Source organism: Chlorocebus sabaeus, chromosome 4 (assembly GCF_047675955.1).
Source record: "Chlorocebus sabaeus isolate Y175 chromosome 4, mChlSab1.0.hap1, whole genome shotgun sequence".
In the NCBI taxonomy this organism is placed as follows: domain Eukaryota; kingdom Metazoa; phylum Chordata; class Mammalia; order Primates; family Cercopithecidae; genus Chlorocebus; species Chlorocebus sabaeus.
In genome coordinates this window covers 14,928,284-14,949,947 of record NC_132907.1, presented here as the reverse complement: position 1 = coordinate 14,949,947, position 21,664 = coordinate 14,928,284, and the positions used below count along the sequence as shown (strand labels likewise).

Genomic DNA, 21,664 nt, shown 5'->3' with positions numbered 1-21,664 from the left:
TTTACAGAGAGCTTACTGACAGAAATGAATTTCTACTTGATGTGATTTCAGGCAACATGACCAAATCGGTAGAACAGTGTAGGAGATACTTTGGGGAAGGAATAATGCGTAGGCAGCCTCTCTTTTCTTGAGACCCCATCTAGGAGTCTGCTCTGTTCTGCTATTTCTGCCTTTAAAAAATTTGTTTTCTTTTTTCAAGAAATGGTATCTTTCTATGTTGTCCAGGCTGGACTCGAACTCCTGGTTTCAAGCAATCCTTCTGCCTCAGCCTCCTTAATAGCTGGGATTACAGGCATGAGCCACCATGCCTGGCTTATTTCTGCCTTTTTTTTAAGCTTCTTTTTTTCTCTTCAATTCAGTGGCTTCATGATACTCATAAGGGAAATTTTGACAATTGAGTAGAGCTAAAAGAAGGCAGTTCAACTGTGATCATTTGAGTATATACTTTGCTTGACAGTTAGGAACTGGGGTTCTCTTTTAACGGAGATCTTCTTAAATACTGTTAATTTGCTTTTTTGGTAGGGAGATCAGATTTAATCTTACTATTATAGTGATTTCTATAAAATATCTTCTTGCAGATTTCACTGTAAAGGACCAAGAAACTCCCAGGAGACCTGTATGTTGACAAAGTCATACCTGGAATTTAATGAGATCTATTTTTTTCCCCATATTTTTATAATGTAGAAAAAATTGACTTGAATCTTATCTCATATTTGTAGATTACAGTGAAGACTTCTCAAGAAGCATTTTCAGTTGGATAAGTGCTGACTTAAGGTCATTTGGTTAATACGTAGTCAGGGAGCTGTAGAAACCACATTACAAGATCAGGGTTAATTAGTACCAGTAAAATCATATTACAGTTAACACAATACTGAAAAAGCTTTCTGAATAATAAGACTATTTCCACATTAAAATGTTGGAAAACACATGTTTCTGATTTTCTTCTTGAAACATAGAAGAATATTTGTAATAAAGTATGCATATGCTTAAATGGATATATGGAATTTTTTATATGAACACTACCAATTTAATAGCTTTTGTATTTGAAGGTGGGTTTGAACATTTTTCTTTTGGATTGTCCTGTTAAAGTATTCTCAACATTTAGTATATGGTAAAGTACTACTCAAATCAAGGGGAAAGAATGATTATTTATTAAATGTTATTAGGATAACTATTTGGATAAACAAGATTGAATACTACATTCATATCATATGCCAATATAAATTAAACTGCTAAACATACAGAATTAAAGTATAAAAGCACCAGAGGAAAATATAGGTTTACATTTTGTAGTATGAAATGACAAAGACTTTTAAAACATGATATTGATAACCAAAAATAGATGTTTCTGGTATCTACTGGTATATAACAAACCATCTCAAAGCTTAATGGCTTGTAGCAACGTGATTTACTATTTCTCAAGAGTCTGTAGACTGGTTAAGCAGTTCTGTAGGTCTCACCTGGAATCACTTCTGAGGCTGCTTTCACCTGGTGAGTGGCCAGAGGTAAAGGTACTAAGAGGCTGCTACCTCTCTCTCCCTGCAGTGTCTTACCATTCAGTTGGGTAGCCCAAACTTCTTTACTCAGTTGCTGGGTTCCATGAGACTGAAGGCAGAAACTGTGAGGCTCCTGGAAGCTTACGCTCCAGAACTCATGCTCACATCTGTCACATTTTGTTGGTCAAAAGAAGCTGCAAACTCAGGCAGATATTAGGGTGTGAATAAATAGACCCTACCTCTTGAGCAGCAATATCACATTGCAAAAGGAACACAAACATGGTGAGGCATAATTTACTGGAAGCCATTATCATCATGACCTCCTTTAGTATCTCTTGATATCCAAATGTTCTACCTGAAAACAAGAATGAGTAGGTTTGTACAAATATTTTAGATAAATTCTTTATTATCTGACCTTTTGCTACTTGCTACCAGAAACTCAAGATCTAGATAAATTTGGATTATGTTGTAAGCTTGCTATATAAACTTGGTTACTATACTTGCACTATCCTAACTCAGAAATATAATAGCTTTATCACTGACTTTAAGCAATTTGATTATGCTTGGTGTAGTTTTCTTCATATTTCTTGTTCTTGAGGTTCATTGAGCTTGTTACATATGTGGTTTTATAATTTTAAACATACTTATCTCTCTCCCCATTTCTCTTCTTTGGGGATTCCAGTTACATATATATTAGGCCACTTGAGATTGCCACACATAGCTCACTGATGCTCTGTTCATTTCTTTAGTATTTTTTCTCTTATATTTCATTTTGGATCATTTCTATTGTTATGTCTTCAAGTTCACTAAGCTTTTATTCTGCAGTGTCTAATTTTTCTTTATTCCTTTCTCAGACATTATAGTTTTCATATCTAGAAGTTTTATTTGGGTCTTTTGAAAAATATCTTCAGTGTCTCTGCTTAACATGTTCAACCTTTCCTCTAGCTCAGGGGATGACAAATGGCAGCCCATGAGTCAAATCTGGCCTACCACCTGTTTTTGTCTTTTATTGGAACACAACCATGCCCATTTGTTTATGTATTTCTGGGTCAGTTTCAGTTGATTAATTTTTATCTTCATTATGGCTCATATTCTTTTGCTTCTTTGCATGTATGGTACTTTTTTATCGGATGCTAGACATTGGTGAATTTTTCCTTGTTGGATGTTGAATATTTTTGTATTCCTATAAACATTTTTTGAACTTTGTTTTGGGGTACAGTTAGGTTATTTGGAAATAGTTTGATCCTTTCAAATTGCGCTGTTAAGTTTTTGTTAGGAGGAACCCAGCAGCCATTAGTGTAGAGGTAATTTTGCCCCATTACGGAGGCAAAGCTCTTCTGAAGACTTTGCTCAATGCCTCATGATTTACAACTGGTGAGAATCCAAATGATTCCCAGCCTTAGTAAGTGTCAGATATTGTTTCCTCTAATTGTTTCTATGATTCTTTTCGTGACCTGGGTTCTTTCCTTATACACATGAGCTAATCTGTACTTAGCTGAAGATTTGAGGGACTTATTTTTCTGTGCTGCTCTCTCCAGTTTCAGCACCTCATCTCAGGAAGCCTTATGGACTTTGCCTCGGTTATACCTTTTTGCATTGTGGCCTGAAAACTGTCCAGGCAATAATCTGGGTAATTTGGGCTTGCCTTGCTTTTTTCTCATATCTCAGGAATCACTGCCCATTTGTAGCTTGATGTTTTGAAAAATTATTCTTTCATATATTTTGTCCAGTTTTTTAGTTGTTTCAGGTAGCAAGGTAAATCTAGTTCTTGTTACTCCTTGGCTCAAAGTAGAAATCTTCAGAAGCCTGATTACTTCAGATGGCAAATGATATTTGCATTTTACCATATTACTGATAAATAACAAATAATAATGATATGTGTAGGTGACAAAACGGGTACTAATACATTTTATAGAGAATGAAAATTGTTACAGTCTTTCTGGAATGCTATCTGATAATATGTGTCACAATTTAAAATAGTTCTATGATGTTGCAATTCCAAATCTAGAAATATATGCTAAGTAAATACTCTCAAAAGTTTTAAAAATTATTTATTGTAGAATTATTAATAAAACCAGGAAATAACTTGAATGTCATTTATTAGTTAATTTTTGCATATGCAAATATTTATTACTTAAAAATCGTACAATAATTACTTTTGCATTTTTTGCAATTATTTCCTCAGTTGTTAAATATATGCATGTATATACATTCAGTATACCACTATTTTCCTGTTACAAATACTGAAGTAGATATTTATTAACATGAAAATTTGTCATCAACATATTAAGTGAAACAGCAAGTTATAAACTAGTATTATAGATGATGCAATGGAAAATATACAAACACATGAACACATACACACATACATATACATATATAGTATTCCTCTGGGAAGTAGAATTAGAGGTTATTTTCATTTTCTAGTTTCTGTTCTTATATATAAAATTTTAATGAGCATGTATAGCTTTTACAGCCAACTAAAAAATTAAATAAATAAAGCTTTTACTACATTTTAAAAATGAAGATAACAGAAAAGAAACCTTTATAGAGAAGGCTTACAGAGTTCATAGAAACTAGATTATAAAATAGAGATAAAACCTGTAATTTATTAGTTGGGAAGTCTGAGTGGTGGGAAGCTGGACCTGAGTCTGAGCCCTCGCTTTTTCCTTTGTAGGTAGGGTGATCCTGGGCAAATTATGTAATATCTTTCACTTTAATAGTTTTAAAGGAATTATTTGCAAATTATAATACCTCCTATTATTGTTATATTAATGTCACAGGTAATGTAAACACTTGGCAAAGAATAGGGTATTTAAAAAAATTTTTTTAAATGGGAGCATAAGAATAGTTTTTACCAGGCATAAAATCCACTTGGATTATGGGATGAGTTTATTATTATCATGGTGCAATTAGCAAATACTAATTATCTCTGTATGCACGCTGCCATCTTTAATTTCAATTAAGCTCAATTTTTGTCTAAAATCTGATCTTCAATTAAGGGAATCACAGAGTATTTTGTTTCATTTAATTTTAACCGGGAGTGGTGTGTATACTTGCAGCTGGTAGTTCCTCTTGGCCGCTCTTCCCTCAGTGTGTCTCAGCCCACCATTGTTCTGCTTGACTGCCCCATTCTGGCTGGGGAGGTGCACAGGCGTATTATATTACTGCTGCAGAAGTCACAGTGACATTGTGCCCTTCCTCATGGGGATTTCTCAGATTTCTGTTTCTTACCACCCCTTTACTCCTAGGGATAAGCTGGCTCTGAAGAACAAGAGCAACTGTGTTTTTCTTAAAACAAGTTGTTATTAGTAGGGAAATTAACAGATATTAATGATGAACTCTTCCAATGAAAGCATTTTTTAACTCTTTTACACCCCTATGATGGTCCAGCTCTGGAGACTTCACAGAGGCAGGAAGTCTATCAGCTTCTTTGCTTTGCATTAAATATAATTGCTTGCCACTAATACTGTAGGCTAGAAACTAGCATTTATTACCAAATACATCAGTAATCTTTCAAATAAAAACACTGGCACATCAGCTATCACATGGATACCGTTTTATAGTCAAATAAAGACTCAAAGCATCAGTGCTACAGTCTGTCTGGGTTTGGAATATTTTTATGCACTGCTGTGAGAAAAGCAGGTGCACTCACACATCTATTTCTAAGATTTGTCTATTTTGTCAGATGATTTGGGTTTAAAATTTCTGCAGATGTCAATTTAAGCCATTTTTGCTATTAGTAGAACAGTTTAGAAGTTAGCTCTTGTAAGTCTCTCAGATATATATTTCCTGTGGAATGACTTAAATCCAAAGTTAGCTCAAAATGAAACCCTCCCCCTCTGAATATTGCTGTTTCAGCCTCACAATCTTTTCCAGTCATAGTATCAATACTCCTTTGCAGTTTCTTTTGCTGCCCTCTAGCCCTTGGCTTCACCTTCCATTATTGTCTTTCCTTGATGAGAGCATGGACCAGGCTCCAAGGTATAGAAAGAAGGAGTCCACAGACTGTGGACTAGGTGGGCCAGCTTTGTCACTGAAGTCTTGAGAGTGTATAATGGGACCCATCTGTCTATAATGGTCAGTGTTTGTTCGCTGATACTGGCATCCTGGTGAGAAGTGTGAGCTAGATTGGTAATTTAGCATTTCATCCTAAGGCAAAAGTTTCTATGAACCAACATTATGTAGACTAATGCCCTTGCTTGACAAAAGAAGTCATCAACCAGTAATTCCATATCCTTTCATACTGTGCTCTGCCACCTCTCCACTGCCCCAATCCTTTTTTTGTAAAATCATCTGATTAAATAATCTCGCCCGTCTTTTAATTTCTTTCATATTATTATATTTATTTTTCTTAAATTACCTACAAAGAAATATCTTCTGAATTACCTCAAGGTTAAGGTCAATTAGCTCCATCTGCTTAGTAGTGTGTATGTTGTGAAGAATAATATATTCTAAATTAAGCAAAATTTAATCTCCTGTAAAATTATGGCTCATTATATCTAAAATATCTTTTGTTATATGTTTTGTAGAACAGAGTTTTTAGTCAAGCTTGATTTTTTTGTTAAGGAATTTTCTTAAGGAGGAATGCTGTGTAAATACAAATTATTATTATTGTGGATACTAATGACCTTTATGCCTATACATATTAGTATTAAAATTTAAAAACATCTTCCTTTTGCCAAACCCAAATATTCGTGAATAAAGATCAAAGGTCACAGGATTAAAATGATCCAGTAGTAAAATAGCAAAGTATTTAATAAATTCTTTTCACAATTACTTAAATTATGTGAAAAGGTTTATCAAAATATCTAGGACCATCTTAAATTATAACACAGTATTTACTCAAAGTATCAGGAGAAGTCACAACAGATCCATGTGCAAGGATTTCAACCTCCGCAAAAAGGTAGCCATGTTTAAAAATGAAACCCAAACTAGAAACACAAATCATTTTCTTCATTTAATTTTTAAATATATTTAAGTCATTTTTCTATTATATTATAGGTTGATGCAAAAGTAATTGCTGTTTTTGCCATTACCGCAGTTACTTTTGCACTGGCCTCATAGCTCAATTTTAATAATCAAAGATGCTAGCCATTAGGGTACAAAATAATGGGCATATTTCTACTCTAGTAGAATATTTTTAACACTTGTTTGTATTGGTCAAAAAACCAAAGCAATATTGTAAAATTGGGGTGTCATTTACCATACCTCAAAAGTAATGTGTCTGAAAGAAATAGTTCACTATGGTGTGGGCTTCAGAGGGAACTGGGATATGGAGCTTGAAAACTAGAAGGAAGAGACTGGACATCTTAAAGCTATTTTAACAAAAACAAAAAACAAGCAATAAACATGATGTTTTAAAAAAGAATAGACTATTGCTCCTAAGAAAATCATGTTTCCCCCTGTGACATTCAATCTGTATTCTGCTGCAGTCTTAACCGTCTCATTCAACAGTGGCCAAGATAGTCATCTTTCAGCCAAGGCTCTCAAAAGCTAAAGCCAGGTAAAGGTGTTAGGTACTTTTAATTTAGATTAATTAATCAATTTTGATATATAGGAATGAAACATTTAAGTCTTTCCTTAAGTTTATTATTTTAATACTTAAAAGAGATAGACTACATGGCAATAGTGAACTTAATTTTTTAATTGAACTTAGCTTTAAAAATTTTATTTGCTAATGTTATTGTTGTTGTTTTTTGTTTGTTTGTTTGTTTTTTGAGACTGAGTCTCGCTCTGTCACTCACAGTGGAGTACAGTGGCGCCATTTTGGCTCATTGCAACCTCTGCCTCTTGGGTTCAAGCAATTCTCTGCCTCAGCCTCCTGAGTAGCTGGGATTACAGGCGTCTGCCATCATACCCTGCTAATTTTTGTATTTTTTGTAGAGACAGGGTTTCACCATCTTGGCCAGGCTGGTCTTGAACTCCTGACCTTGTGATTCACCCGCCTCAGCCTCCCAAATTGCTGGGATTACAGGCGTGAGCCACCATGCCTGACCATCTTAGTTTTAACTACCACTGCAAACAAAGGGGTTGTTGTTTATAGACTTCCATACTTGATTTGACTTGGGAGACAAAACCATTAGCTAAATGGGACTGATAAAGAATTTTCAGGTCATTCAGAATTGACTGAGATTTGTAGAAACAGTCATAGTCAGCTGTAAGAACAATGTGAGTTCACGAGTGCTGCTGAATAGATTCTTTAAGTGATCCCCAACAAATCAGCCTGACCCAATTGCTTGGGTCTTTGTCCAGCTCATCCACAACATTTAGACTTCTTGACAGCATTGAAGTAAAATAGAAATATGAACTTTATAAGAGCAATAAAATGGCATTACATCTTGAATTTAATTTAGATTTAACCAGGGACTTGAACTGACATGAAGCATGAACCAAAAGCTAGACAAAACTGTACTAATTTGCTGATCTTTCTTTTCCTACCAAAAGGAAGAGAAAAAGCTATCAAGAGTGGTTCACACTGCAACCTCACCTAGATTTATGTTTTCTCAGATTATTCATTGTAAAAGATACTAGATATGTGTCAGCCAAACTTGAATATAATATTTAGTTGGAAAAAACTTTACCTCTATAAAGGAAAGAATGGATGCCGTTTGTCCCTATTTCATGGTAGTCTGATAAATTTTTAAAAAGTACATCGATTGGCTAAAAGATTGATAAACATTGAATAATTAACTTAAAAGAAATGATAATTTAATTATTGAATGATTTTAGTTATGATGTAACTTAAGGGATATTGGTATAATTATTAAGTGAGAAAATATTTACTTTGTTTATCTTTTAATGAGAAATAAGTACATTAATATATGTGTATTTAAATATTTCTGTATATTATTTTTTAATCAATAGAATGACATTTATAGACACAGAGAACTCTTATAGTGACTGAACCTACAGGAAATGAATAGTGACAATGAAGGTAATATCCAAATGTTTGGTATTGTGCATATTAGACTGCACCTTTTGTTCGGAAAATAGTTACATAGCCCTTTTAAAGTCAATAATAATAATCATAAACAAGATAATCCCATCAGCACAAGTCAGTCTTACTCTGTATATTAATTTAGCGTAGTATTACACTTCATAAATTATCATTAATCATAAATATGTTTTTACATGTGCATATTTAAGGTCTTTAACATTTGCAATCTTGGTTTTTCTGAAGGGCTAAGCTAAAAGACATTCATTTCAAATCTGAAAAGCAGCATAATCAGTCTTTTGAACCTACTGCAATCAATATCTATGCAAATAGGGTGGTTATGGAATTTACACTGCTTTGTCAATCAATCACTAGTCAAGTTCCCATCTTACACTCAATGTACTAATAGATTTTTTTTCTTTTTAAAGAGACAGTGATTTCCGATTTCTTTCCTTTTTTTTTTGAGCCGGAGTCTCGCTCTCTTGCCCAGGCTTGAGTGCAGTGGTGTGATGTTGGCTCACTGCAACCTCCGCCTCCCAGATTCAAGCAGTTTTCCTACTTCAGACTTCCTAGTAGCTGGGATTACAGGTGCCTGCCACCACACCCAGCTAATTTTTGTATTTTTAGTAGAGAGGGTTTCACCATGTTGGCCAGGCTGATCTCGAACTCCTGGCCTCAGGTGATCCGCCTGCCTCGGTCTCCCAAAGTGCTGGGATTACAGGCGTGAGCCACTGCGCCCGGCCCAGTGATTTCTTTTTTCTAAGTATTTGTTATATAAATGGGTGCTGTTGTTTTGTCTGCCTTCCCACTCCCACCTTTTCCCTGCATACGTACCCAGCTTCACTGTGTCAACTCATACTGTCAGTCTCTCTCTAGGTGGTAGTAGCTGGGGAAGGTGGCTTCCTGAGCTCCACCCTCTGGGCTTCCCATGGCCCAGTAGTTGGCCCCTGAATTCCTAGAAAGAGGAATAGATCTTTGGGAATTTGGAGCTGGTTGAACTAGCATCCCCAGAGCATTCATCATTTCCTTCCTGCCCACTAGGAGAGAGATCTTCAGTGAATCACTGAAGGGCTCTGTCTTTTGCCTTGATCATCACCTGAAGTTCTATACTTACGTTAAAGAGAAAAAAGAATGAAATATACAAGGCAGGGAAGGTCTGGTTTAACAGCCCTTCCAGTACACAAGATAAAACAAGAACTAGATTTTTTTTTTTTTTTGGCTGCCTATAACCACAGCATGAGTCTTCAGTCTAGAGGACTGATCAAGAAGCTAATGCATGAGGCTGTCTTGGTATGGGGTTAAAAAGGAAGTTAATAATTCCCCTATTCTTTGAACTGGTCAGATCACATCTGGTGGATTGCATTGAGCTGTATGCTGAAACATTTAAGAAGGATTCCGAGTAGCTTCAACCTGTATAGAATAGGATGACTCAGATGGTGAGAAAGCTGAAAATGTTATTTTTAAAGTAGAGAGGATATAGGTAAAATGTGATGTTGCTCTTCAAATATTAAAAACATATCCATAGTCTTAGTATGTGAGGTAGGAATTAAGTTCCTAATTAAGTTGTGGATAACAAGAATCTACACATAAGGGTGGTTCTCTTATATAAACAGAGTCTGGAGATAGTAAAGCAGCTCCATAAAGTCAGTGAGTATTCCGACTCTGATATCCTTCATGTATGATTATTTCCGTCCTCAAGATCACCTCATGGTAAGTTGCTCAGATTCTTGCAATCACATCGTTTTTCCAGACAGCAGGCAGATGGGTGGGTTTGGTGTGGAGGAAGGGCACACCTTCTCTTTTTAAAGAAGACTTTCCAGAATTTCCCTTTCTACTCACATCTTTTTTGGCCACAACTTGGTCTTGTGGCCACACCTGGCTGCTATGAAGGCTGGAAATGTAGTTTTCTAGCTAGGTGTATTGCCCAGGATTCTATTATTAGGGAAGAAGGAGGACAATGGATATCGAGAGGCAAATAGCTTGGTATAGCATGTCTAAACTCAGAAGGCAGAATGGATCAGTAGATAGAAATTAGAAAGAGTTACATTTTACTAATTATAGAGAAGAATTTCCTAATAATTTCATCTGCCCCAAATTGAATGTGCTTGTTTAGAGGTACTGATGTCACTGCTGTTGAACTTTCAAAAGCAGCTGGTAAATTGCTTATCAGGGAAGTTTCAGAAAGAGACCTGATTTGTAGGTTTTTCCAATATTATGTGCCAAGACTATTTCAATATACCTGTGCAGAAGCCATGCTGAGTTTTAGTTTGATTAACTTTTCCTATAAGAGATTTCGATACAGTAAGATTTCTGTTTACTACAATCAATAATGACAAATGTTCCTTAAAGTGAACACTTAGTGCACAAGTCTTGCTTTCATATTGTGCAGGCGGCAGCATGTTCCTTTAATGGAAGCACTGTCGGAATAAGATTCTGTGGACACATACTGACTTCACACACTTAGCGGTCTTCCTGATACATCAAGTTCTGTGCCTTAGGACTTTTATTATTGAATAATTTGTTACAGGAAAGAGTTGATCAATTGACCCAAATTTCACTCAATATAGCTGTAACATAGATACATTTTAAGATTTGTGGCACATGAAATGTATAACCTCAGTCTTACTTTGTGGTAGATTTTTATTTTCCTGAGGTGTTTCAATTATATACATTTCTTCAGAAAATAGTAAGATGTTGGTGTGGTATGTGTTTTGGATTTGTATTCACAGTCCTCTAATTAAGAGATCTAGACATATTAGAGTTATGACTTTTGTAATTTTAGACCATAGTGTCCTTCCCTGCCTCATGAGTCAGTAGGAAGTAGGCTGAAAGTACTCCAGTACATCTAGGTCTGTGCTCATTCTTACTGACACAGATAATATTAAGTAAACACAATAGTCATGGAATGTCTACTCCAATAGAAACAGAAGGAGAAAATCTATTGTTTGCCAAATTAGAAAAATGCCATAGATAAAAGAAACATCATTTTCAAGATTCCAAACAGGTAAACCAAGTATCAGTAAGAACACAATGGCAAACACTCTGTTGAGTTGGGCTCTTTTAAAGACTTAAATAACTCTTCCAATACATAAAAAGACCAGCCACACATAAATTGGACTGTATGTATTTTCAAGGCATGCTTTTGACCATCCTTCCCACCAGTGTTTTTGGCTGATGTTCTAACTGATTGAACCATATACAGTTCAGCTGTGCTTTGTGTAAACATTTCAGCTGTGCTTTGTGTAAACCACTGTTGGATCCTAGCTGGTTAATCCTCCTCTTCACTGGCACCCAAGCCTCATTTTGCACCCAATTTTAATACTTCTAGTTTGAAGAATCCTAACTTGATCCTCAGATGAAATATTTAACTAATATAATATGCACTGTGTTGAACTGAATTGAGCCATGTTTTCTAAAGACAACAATTTATTTTTTTTAGGGTGGAGATTAGTTTAAAAAAGAGGAATTGATTATTTGTCTTTTTCCTTCCATCTTCCAAACTCATCCATAAGGAAAAAAAGGGCCAACTTTCTTCCACCACTTTTTATTCCTAAAACTTTGCACAAATATCTAGAGCTCAGGTTATTTATCTGTAGACAAGGACAATAGCACCTATTATGTAAGGGTTATGACAAATTAAATTTAATAAATATGTTTTGACCTTTTTCTGTGTTCTTGGTCAGTAAAATGTAAAATAATTTATTTGTAAAGTTTTATCACAGTATCTGATACACATTGATCAAAAACTGTTGATTTCTTTTGTATTCTAAAATGAAGTCCTAACATGGCAGGGATCCCATTAAGCCAAAAGTGCTAGCCCTTTATTCCATGGATGTCTAAGTTTATCATCTCCTTGCTGTGCTTGCAGTTTTGGGATTCACTCTTACATAAACCTGTGTGCCCCTCTATCTCTTCTTTTTCTACCACTTACCTGTGGCTTGTTAACATGTCTATTTCTTATCTTACCTCCTTCATGCTGCTTCCCACTTGTTCTGTTCCCCCTGCCACCAAATACTTAATCTGTCCTTTAGAAACCCATACTCAGTTATGAATGTGTGCTTTGGGTGGGATTCAGTGGCTCTCCACAGCTTCTGCCTGTAAGTTTTTTTTAAAAAGCTTGATGAGTGTTCACAAAGTGATTCCACTCATGCAACCAATACCCAGATCAAGAAACAGGAATTTACCAGCACTCGGGACTCCCTCTTGACATTGTCAGTCACTACCTGCTCCCAGCAGTCACTACGGATTGACTTCTTACACTGCCATTTCTCTTTCCTCTTTCTCTTAACCTTAGATAAATACATCATAGATATTCTTTCATGTCTGTCTTCTTTTGTTTGTAAAATTCATCGGAGTTGCATGTAGTTATTTGCTCTTTCTGCGTGCTGTATCTAGTTCCACTATTCAAATATACCATGTTTTGTTTATACATTCTACAAAATGTCAGATGTTTATATTCTTTCCATTTTTTGGCTATTATGAAAAGTACTACTATGAACATTCTTACGTATCTTTTTTGGTGAACATCTGTACATATTTCTCTTGTGTTATACCTGGGAGTGGAATTAATAGGTGCTTGTGTATGTATATGTCTACCTTTTAATAGATTCTGCCAAACAATTTTCTAAGGTAATTGTGATTATTTATGTTCCCACTTGCCAAATAGTTCTGAAAGAGTTTGTTATCTGTCCATAGGGTGAAGTAGGTGAACTCTATATTGGAATTTTCTCATCTTCTCTCTTGAAAATTAACTGTCAGTTTTTAGATTATGCTAAAATACCCTTTTTTTTCCCGTTTTTAGGTGAAATTTTGTGTGATTATAAGTTAACATAAAAAATTGATACAACTAATTTGTTTTTCTGAACACTATTCAGACAAGTGATTGAACATCCGATTTTATAGCTAAATTAAGTAGTAATGTTAACTGATTGGATTCTGTACTGGTTTTGGTTGTCATATTAGGATTAGCTGAAGGCAGAAGAAAGAGCAGAGAGTTACAATAATTTAAAACTCAGTAGTTTTTTCTTAAACACCATTATTAAGTTATCGGTTCAGCAAGGATCTGATAAATAATACCTTTAGAGACCTACTGCTTTAAGGGGGAGACAACTTAAACTTTATTATTAAACCTAGATATGAGATTATATTGAATTGTCATATAGAAGGTCTTTTGCTATTATTTTCCAGGGGAAAAACATCTAGAATATAAAGTTATATTCATTTAAATGTATTTTTGTTTCAAAGTGTCTAGTATTTGTTGATGTTGTAGGTGTTTAAAAATAAACGTAACATAGTTGAATTGGTTTTGTGATCCGTTTATGCTGCATCCGTCTAGAAATCACAGAGTTATTGTGGTGAACACCTAATGATGTCTGTGTTTGATGTTACCACACACTTGCACATAATGACGTCAACAAAGCGGGAGCCTGGTTAATGGCTTTCTTCTCTACAGAGCTTGTTCAGTAATTTGCTGCACTGGTATCGGTTAATAGAGTAAATTGATTACTGTAAGGAATGCAAAAAGCATAGCTTTTATTGGATACTACTGTTTCCTTTTTGCAATAAACCACATCATAAATTTCCTGTGTTCATTCATCATTGGGTTTATATTATGTTAAATGAAAATGAATCACATTTTCTGAATATTTTTTTCCACACTTCAAAATGTCTTAGATATTGTCTGCCAGCTAATTTACAGCTCTGAAACCTTGTTGTATCATTTGGAATAGAACATTTGATAATTTAAAGTGGAATGAATCATTGTTTGATGAAGAATTGCTGTTAAATCTTTTGGGATGTAAGAATTTCTTTGCTACAGTCATATATGTAACTGTATATTTCAGTGAGAATGCCCTCTGAACATTAGAGGACATATTCATGAATTGAAATTCCAAAAACAAATCTAATGATTTGACAGCTCTGCTCATAAACAGAAGCTCAGCATTTTAGAGGTTGCCATTTACTGGATGAATCAGAGGGAGTCTGGGAATACCCTTCTGTACTCTGAATCTCTTCTCCCCACTCCTTTGTGCCTAGCTGCCATTGTCCTATTGCACCCACCTAACAGAGTGGCACCCAGTCACCAGCCAGGCTTTGATTTTGTCAGTTGCAGAGGCTAACAGTCAAGAATCTCGGCACGGGAATGCCAATAGTAGCTTACTGCAGTGGCTAAACCCTTGTTCTTGTTCACATGGAGATTTCTTAAGGAAAAATGATTTCCAAGCTATGCAGAATGGACTAAAAATACAATTTTCACTTTCTCATACCTGAGTTCAATAAAAATTTTTAGTGTCTAAAAATTAAGAATGGGATTAATGTTATACGTTATTTGAAAGTAACTATAATCAAATACATTGACTATTTTTCCTATTTGGCGTCTTTTGACTAAACTGTTGCTTTTAATATTACAACACTTCATTTTTATGGATAATCAAGAATGTGCATGAAACCTTAATTTCCAGCATAGAGGATAATTGCTCAGTAATCATTTACTTTGTTTATAATATAACTGCATATAAACTAAAAAAGTAAGAAAAAGAGCTATTTTTAAAAATGGCATTGAAATGGTATATAAGATCAAATAGCGCATGAAAAATATACTGACCTTGGTGTTATTTTACCACCTTTTACCTCAGTAACTTAAAGTGGACCTGTTCACCTGTTTAGTCACAGGATCTTAGCAGCTTGCTCATCTCTAGTGGAATGAAGCCGTATTTGAGAGGTTGGGCAATAGAGCCTACAGTGTTATGTGATTTGCTCAGTAACAGAGGTAGTCCAGCATGCACACCTCTGAACTGCACGAATCCACTGCCTTTTCCACTTGCCTGTGGTTTACCATTGTTCTTTGTTTCATTTACCAGGGTGAGCTCTCATTTAACTTTTTTTTTTTTTTTTTGGAATTATCTGACAAGGATTTTTTATTTATTTATTTATTTATTTATTTATTTATTTATTTATTATTATACTTTAAGTTCTAGGGTACATGTGCATAACGTAGAGGTTTGTTACATATGTATACTTGTGCCATGTTGGTGTGCTGCACCCATCAACATGTTTTAGATTACAGAGATTTTATAGTAGAGCTAAAAGCATATAAAACAAGAATTTATTAGAAAGGACACCAATCTTTAACAGCCTCTGCTGGTGTCAGGTTAATCTTACCATGGTATCATTTTCTTAACAGTGGACTGTCATAAGCTATATCATAGCTCTTATACACATTTATGCAAAACAGTTAAACTATACTGTATGAATAAACATTCCCTGACCCCCACCTGATTTTCCTACACCCTTCTATGAGCAAGCAGATGGCCATTTTAAAGTAAGGTTAAGTGGAGAAAAATAGAGAAGTAATAAAGGGCAATTTGAGCAGTAAGTGTACTGTGGTATCCGTGGGACCCTTCTCCAACTTCATGTGATAGCATGCAGTATAGAAAAGGTTCTTTCAGCAAGTGTTTAGGAAAATATGTTCCAAAAGATCTGCATAACATTAGTGTAACCAAGTGTTCCTCTCTCTGGCTTCCTGTTTTGGAATTAAATGCCTTCAGGGTACTCAGAATAACTCTGTTTAGGAACACAAGAAGAATTTAACCTCTTATGTTCCTAATCAATTTAAAAATATATGTATAGATTAATTAGAAAGCAAAAAGATCTTATTCTACTTTGCTTCTCAACAGTTTCAGCTAAAAATTAAAACTGTTTATATGTAAAGTAGGTGGTTTAGTTAGAAAACAAAGGTATAGACAAGAATTCTGACAGGATTATTAACAGCAAAATTATAAGATCAGTTTTGTCCTGTAAACCAATTTCATAGACAAACCTTTTTACATGTAGGATTATTTCCAAATGAACTCAGTGGAAAGTTTCTACTCTGGGTGTTTGCAGGACGTAAAGGGAGCAGCTAAGCTGAATCGATGTTTACTTCTTTGTGGTGTTATTGTTCAACATTCTTAAGTAGCTTCTGCAAAGCCAGCAGAGGGAGCACCAAACAATATTTTTGTTTACCTTAAAGCTTACAATGTATTTTAAATATATTTTCTTTCACTTGCATTAAAAAATGTCTACAATGAATAATTTGTTGATTTTACCTTTTTACTGTATAGTTTTAACTTCTCTGAAATTAAAAGACTTGAGGGGCCTTATTATGCAATTTAATTCTACAAACATTCAGTAAATGCTTACTGTTTATAAGACTTGATGCGTGATGCAGAGTCAAAGGTGAATACTCCACAGCCTCTATTTTTCAATAATTTATAATTTAGTTGGAGAGAGAGAAATGTAAAAATCCTCTGTTTACAAGGCAGAAGGATAATAAAGGTAGAATATGGGCTAATTCTTAATAAAAACACGAATGGGGATATTATGGAGCAGGTGACATTTGAGTTGGACTTTGAATAAGAGGTTTCCAAAAATGGAAATTCTAGACTGGATGGAGCAGCATAAATGCAGGGTGTACATAGAGCAAGATAATTCTGGGCCTGAGGCCAGATAGAACCTGGTTGATAAAGGGGATGTGTACTGGGAGGTGAGGTCAGAATCCTAAGGTGGAGTTAGATAATGGAGCACCTTGAAATCCATGCTAAGTGCTTTTGAGTTTATTCTGTTGTCAAAGGAGAGCAAACTGCACACCATTTGGAGGATACAAATAATGTTTTGATTAAATAATCCTTGTTTCAGTGTGAAAGGTTGCCTGGAGAACTGAGAGATTAAAGATTGGACATTTTTATACTAGGTAAGGTCAGACATTATATCATCATGGATAATAATGAGAGTTATGGTTGTAGTAATACCTTTCATTTGTATTTGCGAGTATACATATATATACATACATGCATACATACATATTTGTGTATCTACAGAGAACCCTAGACACCTAATATATATGTGCATATATACACACAGTATATACAATAATATTTAATATTTGTGTACATATTGTATATGTATATATGTGTATATATGTATGTATAACATGTGTATGTATGTTATATATATGTGTGTGTATATATCTCTCAAGATAATCCTGTGATTTGAAGATTTATATTCAAAATGTCAAGTAATATGTATATGAGGTCTCATAGCATATTCAGAGCTGAGGTGGTACTCAAATTCTAGGTCGTTTGAGTCTAAGCCTGATATTCTTTTTATCATGTTATGCTGTTTTGCATTATATGATGTCAGTGTTGATAGGAAGGATAGAATGTGCATCAGAGACATTACAAAGGTATAAAATATGTAAACACAAGGCAGAGAAAGGAGTTGAAGATGGCTCTCAAATTTTCAGTCTATGTGACCAGGAAGAAGGAATGGTATTGTCATTGCCTCCACAGATGTAAGGGAAGGAACAACTAGGGGAGTGGGATGGGAAACAGGCATAGGGGAGAAGATAATTCCATTTTGGCATGTCAAATTTGAGATCCTGAAGGCATTCTTATAGAAATATGTAGCACATACTTTAAATTTTAGATTTGGAGCCCGAAGAAAAGCCAGAGCTAAAGCTTGAGAGTGGATGATATATTTCAGAGAAAGCGTATAGACTAAGAAGAGAAATGAAATGAGAGCCTAACCTTGGTGGAAGCCTACATATAAGAGGCTAAGGAAAGAAAGAAGAGACAGAAGGAGCCTGCACAAACTCTGACCAAGATGAGATGGTCAGGAGAATGCCCTGTTCATCAATCAGCAAATATTTGCATTCTTGCTGTGTGCAAGGCCTTTGCCCAGAATATAAAAGAGGGTGCCATTGCAGAATCAACTGTTGCAGGGGACAATTTAGGATGGGAACTGAGGAGAGGTCATTAGGTTTGTTCACTCAGGACATCAGACTTCCTAAATAATGCACAGAGCTTTAGTTGTGCACTAAAATACAAAGTAGACTTCCACGTCATGACTCAGTGTATGAGAAGCTGAAAGATCCTGGAGAACTCACTCCTTGGCCTGAAATCTGTGAACTCTAACTTTGATATCCAAGAGAGTTGTTTGTGGATCAAACTTATTTTTTAATTTCCAAAAGCTGTATAATGCTCTTGTAAGCCCGATTTCTTGTCTTTATTACTTTTTATTTGATTTTTTATGAGAGAAAAAAATCACTATTTTTTATAATGATATATGTTCTCTGTAAAAATTCAAATACAGAAAAGGGATTAAAAAGTTACCTCAAATAACCACAGTACATTAGATAACCAGAAATAGAATTTTCTTCCCTTTCTAATTCTTCCCTCCTTCGCTTCCTTCTTTCCCCCCATTGATATGCTGATCATACTATGTCTGTTATTTTAAATAAAAAATATTAAAATCTTTTTACTTACATTTATAAAAAGGAAAAGAAACTAAAGGTACCTAATCACACTGTAGAACTTTGAAATAAGTGCTTCTTTACTGCACGCAATAGTAGATATGTTAGAAGATCTGTCTAAAGTTAAGAAAAGAGATTATGATAAAAATTAACAAGTTTAGAGTTATGGTTTTAGGATACATGTTTCTGCTTAGACCATATACACTGATCTGTTTTGAAAGATGGTTACATATACTCCACCTTCCTCCCTTTCCTATTTCTGTTTGTTACAGTGATAATTTTATTTTATTAAACTTTATAACATTTACATGGACTTAATTTTGTAGTAAGTCCTATAGTTGTTTTAATTCTAATTCTGTATTTAATTCGAATTAGTCCTTACCATAATTTTTTTACCTTGACTTTTCTAACCCAGAATTTTAATTGTGACTCATATTTTAATTGTCTAGATTCCATCAGGTAGAATCCTCCACGCAGGTCTCCTGGGTGGCTGCTTTGTGTTATGGATGTCTTCTGTTGTATGACATACAGACATCTTGCCATGCAGACTGCTCTCTAGCTGTTGCTTCTTATCTTCAGAACTCTGCAGATGCTGGTCAGTTATTCTCTGGTCATGAAAGTTGCAGTGGAGTGTGAGGCTGGACTGATGGTTCTCAGTTTTGTATGTGATTTTTGATTTTCTTTCCTTAAAAAATTTTTCTTTTTTTGGTGTCTCCATTCAATTTTAATGTTGTAAACATATGAAAATGAATTAAATTGAAGCTTTATTTCATAGTGTGCCCCAGAATAAAATCCTAGATAGATTGAATAATTACGTTTTTAAAGTGAAGCTGTAGAACTAGTAGATGAAAATACTGGTGATGATCTTCAAATCTTTCTACAAATGACCTCAAATAGAAACGATGAAGGGATGATCTGTTAAGTTTTTCTGCATCAAAAAGAAAAACCAGAAAACGTTACAAAAAAACTATTAATGTGAAAGGACAAATTACAATAGGTAAAATGTTTACAACCTGTGATAGATGATGAATATTTGTGTTCATATATGTGTTTTGTTCATGGTAAAACTAACACTACAAAAGAAAAGTGGTTAAAGGGCATACAGGGGCAATTCACAAGTGGAAAAATTCAAAAGAAGAGAAAACTCCTACTCATTTAATATACTTTTGATAAATCAGAAAGATTTTTTTTCTGTTTTGAACATAGGTTTTATAATAAGTAGTTACATATATTGGGTTAAATAAACATGAGCATCTCTTCAAGCTATGAAATTCTGTGGTTTGGAGATGTGTATGTATTATCCTTGCTGTTAGATCGTTTCTTCCTTTATAAGTCCAAGAAAGATGTCTTATGCATCTTTCTGCTCTTTATCATGCATAGCCCAGAACTTTGCAGATGGTGATCCTGAAATACAAATTTAATGAATAACAATAATTTGAATTTTTAAAAAAATAAAGTTTGTTAACCATTTTTAGAATATATTTGAGGGGGCTTTGAATCTTTTGTATAGATACTTTAATGGTGATAGAACTTTTTTCAGATTTTGGGGGGTAAATTAGTCTTCTGTTGAGAATTCTGATTATTGCATTTTATTATTTGCATAGAAAAATTTATTATTTTGTATATCTGATAAGTACCTAAATATCATTTTCAAAATTCTATTTTTGTTAATTTTACTAAATGATGATATACAGTATTGTACTTTAAGACCCTGCTTCCTATGAATTGCAAAAATAATTTTCTTATATGCATGATTTATTGGACATTAGTGCTGTGATTATTAAGAACCTTCAGAATAATCGATTGTAGTATAAAATGACAAAACCATGGCATAAAACATGCACTTTACATATATGTTTAAAGGTTGGTGATAATTGATCAATTTTGTTGATTTAAATAGGGAAATTGAAGATTTTCCTAAATCAAGGTACATATTTAAAGTGATAGAATGATTTTATTGGCTGCATAACAGCAAACTTTGTTTGGAGAACCATATTGTGCAAGTGGTTAGTGATATTAAAATTGGTATCAGCCTTGGGATATCAGATGTATTTTATTTTTAACTTTTATGCAGATATAGTTATTAAAATGTACATTTCAAGTACACATTTTGAGTGTCTTTAAAAGTATTTTTGAATGATTTCCATTTGAGAAGTAAGAAGCTAGGTTTGTTAGTTATTAATCCAAATATAGTAATATAGCTTATTTTATTGATCTTTCTATGATTTTTAAATTAGGAGTGAGAAAAGTCACAGACGCAGTTTGTTGACATATTGCAATCCATATGTGTGCTTTTTTGATAAAGAAGGTATAGCATATACTATTCCTCCAGAACGTTTAGCACCAGATTTATGATTTTTCTAATTTGGTTTGTAGCTTGCCAAAGAGCATGTGAGTGCATATTTGATCAGAAGCATATTTTGCCTTGAATCAGATGAAGAATACTTAATGAGTCAATGCTAAGAAGCAATGCAGAGAAGATTGCAGACTAGCAAACTAAAAAGGCTTTAAAATAGCTTAATGTGAACTATAATAGAGATAAAGTAATATTATATAAAAAGTGAAATTTTTCAGTTTTTCATGCTCATCCTCTTAATAAAATTCTCTGCCATAACTATTGGGAATGATATTTTATATTTATGTGATGCAGTTCACATTTTCAGTGGGATGAACACTTATTTCAAGTGTATTGTACTTATTCTCGCTTGGGAGCTGGGAAGATGCTGGTTCTACATAAGAGATGCCAATAGCCCTACTCCCTCTAGCAGGCCTTCCTCTAAGAATGAGTGCTAGAAATTACTAGTTAAAATTAATTGGTTTTTTTGCTTGTTTGATAAGAAAAAATTATCTCTTTGTTTTGACTTGTATTTGTTTGATTATCAGTGAAGCTACAAAATGTTCCTGTCTATTTAGCTGTGTCCATTTTTTCTTTCATAAATT

At 34.3% G+C, this 21,664-nt stretch overlaps 1 protein-coding gene across 4 annotated transcripts in view; it reads left to right on the top strand.

The window, feature by feature from the left end:
- ATG10 (autophagy related 10) overlaps positions 1-21,664 on the top strand; it is a 277,769-nt gene that overhangs the window by 112,082 nt on the left and 144,023 nt on the right. The window lies entirely within an intron of this gene.